The sequence below is a fragment of the Phoca vitulina genome, unplaced genomic scaffold (genome assembly GCF_004348235.1).
Source record: "Phoca vitulina isolate PV1807 unplaced genomic scaffold, GSC_HSeal_1.0 scaffold82, whole genome shotgun sequence".
Taxonomy (NCBI): Eukaryota; Metazoa; Chordata; class Mammalia; order Carnivora; family Phocidae; genus Phoca; species Phoca vitulina.
In genome coordinates, this window is record NW_022589785.1 from 1340105 (window position 1) to 1354771 (window position 14667).

Consider the following 14667-nt stretch of genomic DNA (forward strand, 5'->3'; position numbering starts at 1 on the left):
TTTTCTTAATTATTGTCCTCCCTGCTCCAGAAGTCTTTTTAGACATTCTTTTCCTGATGGTCACCCCCCCATGAAATTTTAATACAATTTTATATTATGATTTAATACAAAATTATATTACAATTTTTAAAAAATATTTTATTTATTTATTTAACAGAGAGATAGTGAGAGCAGGAACACAAGCAGAAGGGAGTGGGAGAGGGAGAAGCAGGCTTCCTGTTGAGCAGGGAGCCCAATGTGGGGCTCCATCTCAGGACCCTGGGATCATGACCTGAGCCGAAGGCAGACGCTTAACGACTGAGCCACCCAGGCGCCCCTAAAATTATATTACAATTTTAATACAATGTGTATCTGTGTATGGCCTCTATGTGTATCTGTGCTTTACAGAAAAAGAATTAAGGTTTATTTTTTTCCTCCCCGAGAACCAATTTTCACCTCCTGGGGGCGCTGTTGCCCCCAGTAAGAATGTATAATGGAGTCTCATCCTTTCTTTAGCTTTGCAGGGAAATGGAAACCCCAGGAGGGATAAGGACTTGCCTAAGGACATCCAGTGTGTTAGGCAAAGCCTGGATTAGAACACAGACTTGCTGATATTCTCCAACTAAACCCAATTCATTCATTCATTCACTCAACAAACATGTACCAAATGTCTACAATATACCAAACTCTGTTATAAGTTTTGAGGATCTAACAGGGAATGAAACAGACAAAAATCCCTTCTTTTGAAGAATTTTAATTCTAGTTAGGGGACACAAATGTTACCGCCCATAGCTCCATGGTTCTTCAGTTAAGATTTATCAAAGACTGTTTTGCAGATGTTGTTACATTGTTCCTTGAAAAAAAAATTACGTCCAAAAGGTTTGGGCATTGTTGGTGTTGACTCTGCAGGTCTTCTAGAAACCTGCCATAGTTTATTGTGTATTGTGATTCCCTGGATGGGAGAATGGAGTATTCAGAGTTTCTCAAACTAATTTGACCACAGAACTCTTACTATTATTATTATTATTATTTTTTGTGGTGGACCCATCTTGCATGACAGGTGACCTGAGGAACACAGGTGGGACATGCTAAAGTTAGCCGTGATAGCCAATCACAACCTAGTATGAATTAGTTTCCATGTTTGGGTCCTGCTGTTCAGCAGGGCTTTAGGAAATGGACTATGGAAGAAGTGAGCGCTGTCTGACTCTGACCTCTGTCTGTCTGACCTCTGGGCAGGCACCACCCTCTGGGGAAGCAGCCATCACAGCCCCAGTATTTCATCCTGGGCTTACCAGGTTGTGATCTCAGTTTCCTCCTCTGCTAACTGGGGACACACAAGACCCGCTTCTTTCCTTTTGAAAAGTTAAATGGCGTATTATATATGCCTATCCCCAGAACACGTACGACGTAAGCTCTCAGTAACGGTTGGTGGAAATTGTTGGCATTATTCTACCTCTCTGTCCTTTTGCTTTGACACCCCCAGTCTCTATCTCCAGTCCCTTTACCTTGGGTATACCTTCCTTATGATAATGATGATAATATTGATGGTACATGTGATGTTGGTTCCTTTCTCATGTCATGTAATTTAAATGTCACAGTAACTCCTTGACATCATTCTTATTCCTTTAAAACTCATCAGAATCTTGAGAGTCCTAGGCTCAAAGAGGTCAAGCAACTTGCCTGAAGTCATCCAGCCTGTAAGAGGACTGAGCTCGCTGTGGACTGTGTAAGGTTTGGGGGAAGATTAAAGAGTTAATGGGCACTAATAGCTTTAGGTAAAGAGTAAGTTCCTAGGCTCCTGTCCTCTCTTAATAGAGTTGAGAAAGTAGCCCCTCACATTTTAGTATGAATAACTGGGGAGCTTCTAATCTAATCTATCTAATCTATCATAGTCTTGGATTCCTGGGGGACAGAGCAGGCAATATTTGCTGAATGAGTGAACGAATGGGGGAGGCTCATTAGAATTTGATGGCAGTCCTGTTAAGAACCAGAGTCAAAGCCAAGGGGGAGGCTGGTAACCATAAAAAATGGTACCCCAGATGTGCGATGGCAGCTGGAGTGACAGGCAATAATGAGACAATTTGTCAGGGGTGATCTTAGGAGGGGAGGAAAGAGAGCATGAAATTATTTTTCCTATCTTGCCAGGAGACCAATTTTCCCAGGTTATGAAGGCAAGGGAACTTGAATTATTGATGCGATTTGGCCAGAAGCAGCGGTAGGCACAGAACGCCCATCATCCAGAACACTGCACCCAGCCAGCAGGACTGACCCCAGGATCCAGAACTGCGGATCCCAAACCCATGTCCTGTGGGCCCCGAGAGGGGAGGGGACTGGTCCAGGACCACACAGCAAGCACTATCCACGTTACTGCTCCCGGGAGCGGGCGTGGCACCGAGGGCGACCACGCATTTGGAGTTGCAAACATTTGGGTCTGATTCCTGGATTCCAAGTTTGTCAGCCAAAGTGACCTTCCGGGGGGGGGGGGTGCTCTTGCAGGGGAGGCTCTTTTTATCCTTCACTCATGCCCTCTCTGTCTCCACGGCCCCATCTGTCTAGTTCCTTCTCTTGTCCACAGGCTCCTTTCCCTATGGTCTCACCGAGTCACTCCCCCGGGAGTGAAGACGCTGTGACCACACAACAGTGGAAACTGTCGACTGGAGAGGAAAGAAACGACCTAGAATGCAAGAGGGTGACAAGCTGAAGATTTCACTCATGTTGGGTGAGTTTGAGGGAGGAGGGCGTGAAGGAGGGAAGAAGGGAGAGGAGGGGGGAGAGATGGACATGCTTTTCCCTGCACACCTATTCATCCCCAACAAGGACCAGAGCAGTGCCATGACAGTGACCCAGCCCCTGCCCCAGCCCTTTGTGGAAAGGAAAAAGAAAAGCATCTACTGAGCTTGCTGGGCACAGAGCCAGGCCCTCACACATCTATCAGGGCAGAGCTCCAGCCACTGGTGCGGGCCGACCCCCCACCCGACCTCCCCCACCTGGCCTGGGGTGGAGTCCTGAGCCCGCTCCTGCTCCCTGGGATGGTGTACCCGCCTGTCCCTACTTCCTGGGGCCTCTGTTTACAGGGGCCTTAATTACAGGATTAATGGAGGGGAAATATCACGAGGTGGGGGGGGCCCTTCTTTTCCTTGGGAGGCCCTTCCTTTCCCTATTGCGAGCGCCTGAATCTTCTGACTACAGAGCTAAGGGAGGCCGGCCTGTGGGTCACGACAGCTTCCTCCCAGAGATGGCAGTCTGCCTTTTTCACCCTCTGGGGACTTTCAGCAGCTTCTAGGAGGAGCTTTGAGTTTAGAGAATCATTCTGTCTCCTTTCGGCACTGAATGGGGTTGGTCCCCTTGGATCCTGGAGGCCAGAACACGACCCTGGCCTGGCCAATAATAGTCACTGTGACTGGGGGAGGGGCACATGACCCAATTTGAGTCAATGAGAGCCAGCTCTGGAACTTTGGTGGGAACCGTCTGGAAAGAGAAGCTCCCTTGGTGCTGGGCTTGTTAAGTTCTGGGATGGAGACTTGGAACTTGCCGCCAAAGCCAGACTAAGAACAAAAGCAGCATAGAGGAAAGCAGGGCTCAGAAAGGGCGAGAATGAGTCTCACCATCCTATGACACAGACGTCCCCTGTGCCTTTTTTCACAGGGACTAAATTACACTCTCCCCCTGCCTTTTCTTTTTCTTTTTGGCTTAAGTCATTCTAGGGTGGCTTTCTGTCATTTACACTTACTTGGAAAGGTCCTGAACTCTTTTACTTCTCCAAACCCACCTGAGGAAACAGAGGACCTCACCACATCCCCTGCTCACCCCAGCCTTGGTGGGTTTTCTCTCCGGGAAGGTGGTTCCTTTTTTTTCTCCCTTGTTGTAGCTCACAAGTTCAGGGCCCCTCAACCCTCTGGCCCTATTGCAGGCTTTAGTGACCACCTTCTTTCTTGATCCCGGTCTCAAGCTCCTCTCCCCCTAGCATGATCCACCCCCTTGCTCAGATGAGAAGACGGAGGCCAGGAAAGGCAAGTTGATGTGCTCAAACTGGTGCAGAGAATCACAAGCAGAGCTGGGATTCCACCTCGGGACTCCTGACTCAATGTCCAGGGCCCTTCCTTATGTCCCCCTGTGGAGAAGCAGTGCAGCCTGGTTCTGTCTTGCATGACACTGATTTCTTCGTCGAGATTCAACCAAAAGCTCAGCCCCCACCGGCTGGGGTCTCAGGCCCCACCCGCGGGCCAGGCTGCTGGGGCGCACACCCGGTCTTCCATCTGGAGGACTCTCCTCCGGAGACCTGCGCCGCACTGCCACCTGGTGGTAGTGTGTGAGAAGCACACCCTCCCAGTCTCCGGCCGAAGACTGTTGCTAGGCGGGGGACAGTGGAAATAGAGGGAAATTAAGGATCTGATATTAGATTAGGGGTCCTGATATTCCTTTTCTGTTTTCAATATCAGCCACGGCCATGTCGCTATGCCTCTAGTTTCTTTTCTCCTTGTAGACCTTGGACACTCACAAAACTAATTGCATTCTCTTTTTGCCTAGGCTGCCAGGGTGCTCGGAACCAACCGACAGTCCACTGGATTATTAGCAACTAGATAGAACCGTGTGACAGGCATTTGGAAGAGGAACTTAACCCTCGATTTCCATATTCCTTTCTCTGGGTCTCATTTTTCTATCTTATTTTACATTTAGTTTTCTGGCTATGCTGAGTTTTTTTTTTTTTTTTTTAAAGATTTCATTTATTTATTTGACAGAAAGAGACACAGCGAGAGAGGGAACACAAGCAGGGGGAGTGGGAGAGGGAGAAGCAGGCTCCCCGCAGAGCAGGGAGCCCGATGCGGGACTCGATCCCAGGACCCTGGGATCATGACCTGAGCCGAAGGCAGTCGCTTAACTGACTGAACCACCCAGGCGCCCTGGCTATGCTGAGTTTTATAAACCACCTTAACTCCCTCTTTTTGGGAGGAAGGGGCACAAAGCAAAGTTATACTTTCAGAAAGAGCTTGCTTACTTTTTTCAAGCCTCAGTTTCGTCCCCTGTAAAGTGGACACAGGTATCCCTGTCTTGGAGGGTTTTGTGTGGGTTTGAGGAGATCAGTTAATATAAGAACCTACCTTATTCCCACCTCTCCATCCCGCAGGGCTCTCTGCTGCTTGCCTGTGGCAGACCAGGATGCATAAGGGATCCCAAGTACAGATCACTTTGTCCCCAGTCCCACTGTGCTCTGTAGGCCACCTGGGTTCCCTGGCTAGAGCCTGGTGCCTAGGGGTCCAGGTCCTGCCTGCCTTCTGGAGGACTTTTGGCCTCCAGAATCTCCCACCTCCTGTCTGCAGGCACCGCGACATTCCCAGTTGATTTGCAGAGAGCCCAGATGCATCTCATAAATAAAGAATGTACTGTTCTGCAGACTGGCTGCGGCATGGCCACGCGGGGGTGGGAGAGTCTGGAATAGACAGGAGCCACGGGAGGCAGGGAGGATCGTATTGGCGCTGCTGGTCAGAGGGGGGAGGGACCGTGAGAACCTGGGAAGGTGTAATGGGACCAGGGTGGGGAGGGGGCTTTATGAAGCCAGGATCTGGATGTCGATTGTTGGGACTGACTCTTGGTTCAGATACCCTCTAGCTGTGCTTCTTTAGCCTCAGTTTTCCTTTCTGTAAAATGGCAATGATATCAATATGTGGCACCATCGGGCTATTATAACTATTGCTTTTATTTTATTGTTAATTTTTTTCTTAAAAATTCTATCTATTTATATAAGAGAGAGGGAATGGGGGGAGGAGCAGAGGTAGAGGGAGGGAGAGAATCCTTAAGGAGACTCCCCGTTGAGTGAGGAGCCTGATGTGGGGCTCCATCCCAGGACCCCGAGATCACAACCTGAGTCAAAAACAAGAGTTGGACTCAGCCACCCAGGCGTCCCCTAACTTTTGCTTTTATAACATTAGGCCAGAACGGGCAACACAGTAAAGGCGCTGTAAGTGTTAGTATTTGCTCTGAACTTCCTTAGTGTCTTTCTTCCCCAATACTTTTGTGTGGCTTCTGTCACGGGAAGCAAGCAGGGTGGGGTTAGGACTGCATCCGTGTCTGGGGAGAGGACCACAAGTTACAGGAATGGGGAGGAAATATAGAGGCGCTCAAGGTGACAGGTGCAGGTGTTTGGAGCAAGAGGTAGACACCATTACTGCTCACAAAAGGTGGACGAGTCCCTGAAAGGGTGGGGGTGCATTTCTGCAAGCGCTTCAGGGTGTGCGCTCGAAGTGTTTGATTGGCTTATGAAGGAGAAGGTGACCTTTGGAAGGCAGAAGGAGCTGGGGACCGTGGGGACACCATGATTACACCATCAGCTTGGCCACACTGGAATAGAGCCCTCGGGTAAGTCACTTTTCCTGCCTGGGTCTCTGTTTGCCCATCTGTGAAATGGTTAGTCAGAACTGCAGGGTTTTGGGGCCCTTGGGCGGCTCAGTCGTTGGGCGTCCGCCTTCGGCTCAGGTCATGATCCCAGGGTCCCGGGATCGAGCCCCACATCGGGCTCCCTGCTCCACTGGAAGCCTGCTTCTCCCTCTCCCACTCCCCCTGCTTGCGTCCCTGCTCTTACTATCTCTCTCTGTCAAATAAATAAATAAAATCTTAAAAAAAAAAAAAAAAAGAACTGCAGGGTTTTAAGGTTTAGTTCTTTTTTTTTTTTTTTAAGATTTTATTTATTTATTTGACACAGAGAGAGAGACAGCGAGAGCAGGAACACAAGCAGGGGGAGTGGGAGAGGGAGAAGCAGGCTTCCCGCGGAGCAGGGAACCCGATGTGGGGCTCGATCCCGGGACCCTGGGATCATGACCTGAGCCGAAGGCGGACGCCCAACGACTGAGCCACCCCGGCGCCCCCATAAGGTTTAGTTCTTTTTCGGACACACATACACTGAGGGTGTCCCGTGGGTCAGACCCTATGCCAAGCCCCTGGTGATACCATGGTGACAACACGGAGCAATTTTCTCCCGAGAGGAATCGCACAGACCGGTTATGGAATGTGCGTGTGTACAACAGACAAGCAAACGAATCGATATAATCCCAAACTGAAATCAGCCCCGAAGGAGAGGGGCATGTGTCGGTTAGGGAGTGTGTGTAACTAATGGCCTTGACTTTCACCGGGAGGTCGGAGAAAGTTTCGCAGAGACGACGAGGCCAGGCAGGGCTGGGCTGGGAGGTGTGCCGGCAAGCAGGAGCTTGGTGAGGGGTGAACTCGGAGCGTCAGCGGGGGACCAGCCCAGGAAGGGCCTTGCAGGTAAAGGTAGAGATCTTGCTTTGCCTCCTGCGACCTGTGGGGTGTCACCGGCTGTGGACGGGGGAGTGATGAGGCCAGCTCTGCAGTTCAAGAGGCTGCTGGCTGGGGTGAGGGGAGTAGATGGGAGGGGGCTGCAGTGGAGGCTGGACATCCCAGGAGGGATGATGAAGGCAGAGACGGTCGTGGCATTGGGTGGAGGAGGATGACTTGGCGGAATGTTCAAGAGGACACACTGATGGGGCCGGGGGTGCCTCAGATCTGGGGGTCAGAGGGTATGGCTCCTCTCAGGTGTCGGGGGTCCGTGTAAAGTCTTCCGCAGGGCTTGTCTGGCTCTGCCGGGATCTGCCCATAAAGGGAAAGAAATGAGGTGGGAGGGTGGGGAGGGCGGGGAGGATGGGGGAGGTGGCCGTGGTGCTGGATGAGGTCTGTGCCTTTCTCTGGCAGCAGCCGGGAGGGGCTGGCTGGCTGCAGCACCTGCTGGGTGGAGGGAGGGGGAGCACCTGCTGGGTGGAGGGAGGGGGAGCACCTGCTGGCTGGGAGGGCTGGGGAGCAGGTGCGGGGCGTCTGGAGGGGGTCTGTTTGCAGATGGATAACGAGACGGGATGGATGACAGCAACACACACTCTGCCCCCCTTCTCTGTTGTCTGGACACAAAAGCCAAGACAAAGAAGCAGTGGGGACGCAGGACCAGGATGCAGCGCACACGGGGCATGCCCACAGGGCACACACTTGCTGGAGACAAAGGAGAGGCCCCCAGGCAGAGGCAGAGGCAGCCAGACACAGAACAAGGGGTGCAGAAGCAGGGAAGTCTCCCTTGACCTTGGGCAAGGCCTCCTTGTTTCCTTGCTCTGGGCACTGTGTATGAAGAGGTTGGGGGAGACCCATGGGCCCCAAACTTTGCCAGTCCCATCAGACTCCTTCTGAAAGGAAAATAGCTCGTGGACTCCACAAAGTCAAGGATACACTCAGGTCCTGAGGATGATAAAGGAAGCAACCATGAATGTGGGGTGGGATCGATGCTGGCCTGTGTTTAGTCAATTCAACAGCATGTTCGCACACGGGGAAAAGGCCAAGGACATCTGCGGACAGGACTTACTAGCTATCTGCTCTGCAGACAGTGTTGGGGTCTGTGGAGTTCTGAAGGCCCCCTTCGAATGACCTCCCAGGAGTTGGAAGCTCCAGGCGATGGAGAGTCTCTAGCAGCCCTTCCAACAGAGAGAGAAAGAGAGAGCCAGGATTTACTGAGCCATGTGTTTTCCACACTCAGGTCACTGAATTCTCCCAAAAGCCCTCCGAAAGAGGTGATGTGATTCCCATTTTACGGAATTTACTGAGGCCCAGAGGGGTGAAGTTCCTTGCTCAAAGTCACATGGTGAGTAAGAGGCGGAAGTGAGATTCAAACTCAGGTCTGCCGGATGGGTGTCCATGTCTTGGCTGACAGGAAGGCAGAGAAAGCAAACAAGGCAAAGAGTGAGTTGACAAGGGGGTCTGGCAGTCCCTGGTGGGCTCTTCGTTGCTTCTGTAGACAGCTGGGGAAAGACAGATGCCTGGTGGTATTGTTTGGACACCTGGATCCAGCTGTGCCTGAAACCAGTATAGCTGTGGACTCGATTCTGCTACTCGAAACTGAAAAGATCCTGAAAATAATAGTGATTGATAGAGTTATTCTTGTGATGCACTTACTCTGTGATTTTTCAGTTATCAGTACCTGGTACAGCGTCTGGCACTTGCTTAACCTTTTCTTGATCTCAAAGGGTAGGTGGGTCACTCCCATTTATTCCCATTAGCTCCTCAACCTTCTTTCATTATGGGATTGGTCGTACTGACTTCTACTTGCAAAGTGGCTTATCTCTGCCCCAGACTAGGCCAGGTTGGCACATAGTGGGTGGAAGCTTCTCAGACCGGGGAGGTTTGTTGGGCCCAGTGTGGGCTCTGCTAGGTGGGATTGTGCCGTGGGTTGGTGATGGGGGAATGGTGGATGTCCCCTCGATACCTACCATGCCCAGGCATGCTGGCGGCTTTGTACTTCAGGCCCTGGTGACTCCCTGATGATTTCTCTGGCCAAGGGCACATGGTTGGTCTACTTCGAGGGCAGCTTGGAGGTAGAGAGGGGTTGATGCACAAGGAGCGTCCTTTAACCATGACAGGTAAGAGTTGGTAGTTAGCTACCCCGGCGTCCTTAACCTCAAGTGGGATGGCTCAGGTGTGTCCCACTCAGTCTCCCAGAGGACCTCAGCAGGATGGAGTCCTAGTTGCCCACAACAGCTAGCTCATTGTTATGGACTGACTTGTGTCCCTCCCCCCACCCAAATTCATATATTGAAGCCCTAATCCCCAAGGTGACTGTATTTGGAGATGGGTCTTTTATGGGGGTTGTTAAGATTGAATGTGGTCACGGGCGCCTGGGTGGCTCAGTTGGTTAAGCGACTGCCTTCGGCTCAGGTCATGATCCTGGAGTCCCTGGATCGAGTCCCGCATCGGGCTTCCTGCTCGGCAGGGAGTCTGCTTCGTCCTCTGACCCTATCCCCTCTCAGGTGTTCTCTCTCTCTCATTCTCTCTCTCTCAAATAAATAAATAAAATCTTTAAAAAAAAAAAAAGATTGAATGTGGTCATAAGAGTGGGGTCTTAATCCGATAAGACTGAAGTCCTTATAAGAAGAGGAAGAGATGGGGTTCACGTGCACAGGGGAAAGACCATGTGAGGATGCAGCAGGAAGACAGCCATGGAGAGAGGCCAAAGAGAGAGGCCTCAGGAGAAAGCAACCCTGACTGCACCTTGACGTTGGACTTCCAGCCTCCAGAACAGTGAGAGGAGGAAATCTCGTTTGCAAACCACCTAATCTATGGTATTTCTTTATGGCAGTCACAACAGACTAAGACACTCTGTAATGCACCTATTCTGGCTTTCTTCTCTTCACTGTCCCTAACTAATGCTTCTTGGATCATCTCCCAGATAAGCTACTTGCACTTGAATCCCTGTCTCAGGGTCTGGGATAGTCCAGGCTAATACATATGTCTACGCCTTATCCATGGGGGATATATTAAGGCAGCCAATGGAGCTAGGACAGAGGTAAGACCCCGAAGAACACTGAACTCTAGTCTTCCATGGCAATGATCCTGAACCAGTGATGTCCCTCTGGGACTGAGCCAGAGATTAACCACTGCTGTGCATGCCAGGGCAGGTGAACGGACTCCAGAGGGACCCCAGCAAGGTGGCAGGGTCATTGTTCAGCTGGCTGTGGGGAAGGCACATCCTTCCCAGGGGAAAGATGGGGTGAGCGTGAATGCAGATGGGTTTTTAAAGATTCTGAGTGCAGATTTTGGAATCAGACTGTGCTGGGTGTCAATCTCAGCTTCACCACCTTCTAGCTGGCTGACCTTGGGTAAGTCACTTCCCCTCTCTGAGCCTCACTTTCTTTATCAGATGATATCAACACTCCTTCAGAGGGTGTTAGGCGGGAATGTGGATAAAGCACTTGGAACAGTGTCAAGAAAGTGGGCAAGGGGTCCAGTTCATTGCATCTGAAGGTGATTCCAGGGGGCAGGAGAATGTGGTGGCTGTGGGGAATTGTTGAAAGGCACATTCTTTCTGGGACCTACCAAATGCAACTCTCCTCTGCTGTGAAATGCCTCCCCCTGAATTCAGGGAGCCATACCCTCGCCCTGGGTGGGGATGGCTGCTTTGATGAGTCGAAATGGAATTTTCTATCTGGGTGGGACAGGGAGCTGCTTGCTCAGGGAACAACTGTCAGAGAGGAGCTCCCCTAATGTCGTGATGGATGCACACAGTCTTGGTCAATAACATGGTTTGAGGGCAGACTGAATCTTTTCCCACAGCCCTTCCTCAGCAGGCGTGACAGGTGTGGCCAAGCAGAGAGGTGACGCCAGTGTTGGTGCTGGTGGTGGTGGGGTCTGTGTGACTAGTTTAGGTAACAAGGTAAAGAAGCCCACCTTGTCACTAACTCTAGAATCCCCTGACCACATGCTTTGGGACAGTATAAAAAGGAATGAGGTACAGAGAGGTGTATTTCCCAAAAAATTGGCAAGAGAGTCTCCAACAAATCCTTGTACACTCATGGTCACAGCGGCACGATTCACAGCCCCCAAAAGATGGAAACCACGCAAATCCAGATGAATGGGTAAGCAAATTGTATTACAGTCATGTGATGGAATAGTATTCAGCCACAAAAAGGAATGGAATACACTAGCACATACTACAGCATGGATAAACAACAAAAGCATTATGCTGGGTGGAATAGCCTGGAACCCAAAGATAAATACTGTATGACTCCATTTATAGAAAGTTACCAGAATAGGTAAATCCATAAAGACAGAAAGCAGATTAGTGGTTGCCAGCAGCTGGGGGAAGGGGATGACGGGGAGTAACTGCTTAATGGGTGGGGGATATTTTAGGGTGATGAATGTGTTTTGGAACTAGACAGCGGTGGTGGGTGCACACTGTGAATGTTGTAAGCTTCTGCACAGTGAAGGAAACAATCAATACAACTAAAAGGCAACTTACTGAGTGGGAGAAGATACTTATAAATGATGTATGCAATAAAGGGTTAGTCTCCAAAATACATAAAGAACTGATACAGCTCAATACCCAAAAAACAAATAATCCAATTAAAATGGGCAGAAGGCATGAACAGACATTTCTCCAAAGAAGACATCCAGATAGCCAACAGACGCATGAAAACGTGCTCACCATCCCTCATGATCAGGGAAGCGCAAATCAAAACCACAATAAGATATATCACTTCACACCTGTCAGGATGGCTGAAACCAGAAACACAGGATACAACAGATGTTGGCCAGGATGTGGAGAAAAAGGAACACTGGTGCACTGTTGGTGGGAATGCAAACTGGGGCAGCGTCTATGGAAAACAACATGGAGGTTCCTCAAAAAATTAAAACTAGAACTACCCTATGATCCAGGAATCACACTACTGGGTATTTACCCCCCAAATACAAAAACTCTAATTCAAGGGGATACATGCACTCCTTTGTTACTACCAGCATTATTTACAATAGCCCAACTATGGAAAAAGCCCATGTCCATCTACTGATGAATGGATAAAGAAGATCTGGTATATAAATACAATGGAATATTATTCAGCCATCCAAAAGAATGAGATCTTGCCATTTGCAACAACAGGGATAGAGCTAGAGTATATAACGCTAAGTGAAATAAGTCAGAGAAAGACAAATACCATATGATCTCACTCATAAGTGGAATTTAAGAAACAAAACAAGCAAGGGAAAAAAGTGTGTGTGTGTGTGTGTGAGAGAGAGAGAGAGAGAGAAGCCAAGAAACAGACTCTTAGCTATAGAAGACAAACTGCTGGTTACCAGAGGGGTGGGGTGCAAGGATGAGGAAAATAGGGGGTGGGAACTAAAGCGTACACTTATCATGGTGAAAAAAAATGAAAAAAATATTTACAAGACAAGAAAATAAAGTGGTTAGTTTTTTTTTTTAAGATTTTATTTATTATTTATTTGACACAGAGAGAGATATCGAGAGCAGGAACACAAGCAGGGGGAGTGGGAGAGGGAGAAGCAGGCTTCCCGCAGAGCAGGGAGCCCGATGTAGGGTTCGATCCCAGGACCCTGGGATCATGACCTGAGCTGAAGGCAGACGCTCAACGACTGAGCCACCCACGCGCCTAAAGTGGTTAGTTTTATATTATGTGTGTTTCAACTAAAAAATCCAACAAGCATGGTAGGGTACATGAGTGCTCAGCAGTACCCAATGTACCGATCACAGAGTCACAACTGGAACCGTGACCTCTGGGGCCACCCCGGTTTCTCCAGGGGCTGCTTTAGGGATAAAGAGAAAACTGCGTCCCCCACCGTCCCCTTCTGGACATGTTACCAGTGACAGAATTCCGCTGGAACTCGGGCTGAGTGGCAGGCAGTGTCATGAGCCAAAGACAATCTTGTTTGCACATCCTGGTGGGAATGGGTGAGCTGCCTGGTCCAGTTTAAAAGAGCAAAGTTTATTCTCAAGTGGATCTTCTGAGATGTATGATGGCGCCTCCTCCTGTTGCCGTGGCAACCAACGCTCCATCGTAAGAGGCTCAGGCCATTTTCAAGAGAGGCAGAAGAGAGAACGTTGACACTTCTCTTTGGGGTTCCATCTGGTGTTCTTATCTGCTTGTGGGCTCTCGGGGCCCGAGTTAGCTCTGTAAATGTCACCTGGAAGACGAGTTCCTGGCAAGACAGGGTGAGGATGACATTTACCATCTTGGGGTGTGCTCTGCAATGTCCGGGGCCTCCCCACAGGATAAGGTGAGAGTCAGAGTTACTTTGATGGGGAGACAAGAAGGGTGTTACATGTAGCTATCAAACTAGCGGTACTAAGTGCCCTGAGCCTGCAGGATGAGGAAGGCATTGTGGGTTTCTAAACCTCCCCAGGAAAATGGAGGAGTTTTGCCCACCACAAAGGCACTCAACAGGTGGACCAAAAGAGGAGAGCTAGTTTGGGCTCCCCACGATCAAGAAATGTGCTGTGTTATAGGACTGGGGCAGAGGACAGCCAGGTGGGTTCAGGCTGGTTTTGGTGTCTGCTGGATATGGGGTCTGGCCCCTCCTTCTGGTACTCAGTTTATGGCTCACCCTGAGTCCACCTGAGTTAGACATGGTCCCCTCACAGTGAGCCCCCACTAGCTTCTCATGATCATTTCTTTTGCCTGCCCCCCTCACCCCCAACCCTTTCTCTCAATGCTCTCCTTGAAAGGTTATCCCTAGAACAAAAGATACTTGGAAATAGGACCATGGGCTCATTATTGTTCATCTTTAAGAAGCCCCAGGGAAAAGGAGAAGTGTTGAAAATCTGGGAGCAGACAAGTGTCTTGATTTTTTTATCCAAATGGATATTGGAAATGATAGGCTGATACTCAGGAGAATTTGAGGACAGATTACAAAACAGGGTGGCTTGGGAATACTTTAAATAAGTCTTCCTTTTTGTTTGTGGTCTGGTGATCCAGGGGAAAGTGGTAGAGCTGGTAATTGCAATATTTTGGCTGTGTCTTCTGGGCAATGCTGTGACCACACCCCATCTTGCCTTTTCTCTAGCTGTTTCACGTGAGTCCTACTTCCTGGGCAGGACTGCTAGCTCTGCTAGGGCGGGGGCAGTATCTGGGACCTCCCCTGGGATCTTTAGGGTTCCTGCAATGTCCTTGGGCTGGGCACATTGGAGAAGTGCTGTAGGTTTGTTGAATGGGATTTGGATTTCCTGAAGACCAAATCGGGGGTGAGGTGGTGTCCCAGGAAGAGATGGACAATATGGAAGACAACCAGTAAACTTGGAACCTGGAGTGGTCAGTTCAGATCCCGCCGGGGTCCCCTATTGTGGTTGTGGGCAGCTCTCAGAGCTTCTCTGAGTCTCAGTGTCCTTATCTGAGCAATGAAGATTATAAATGATATACA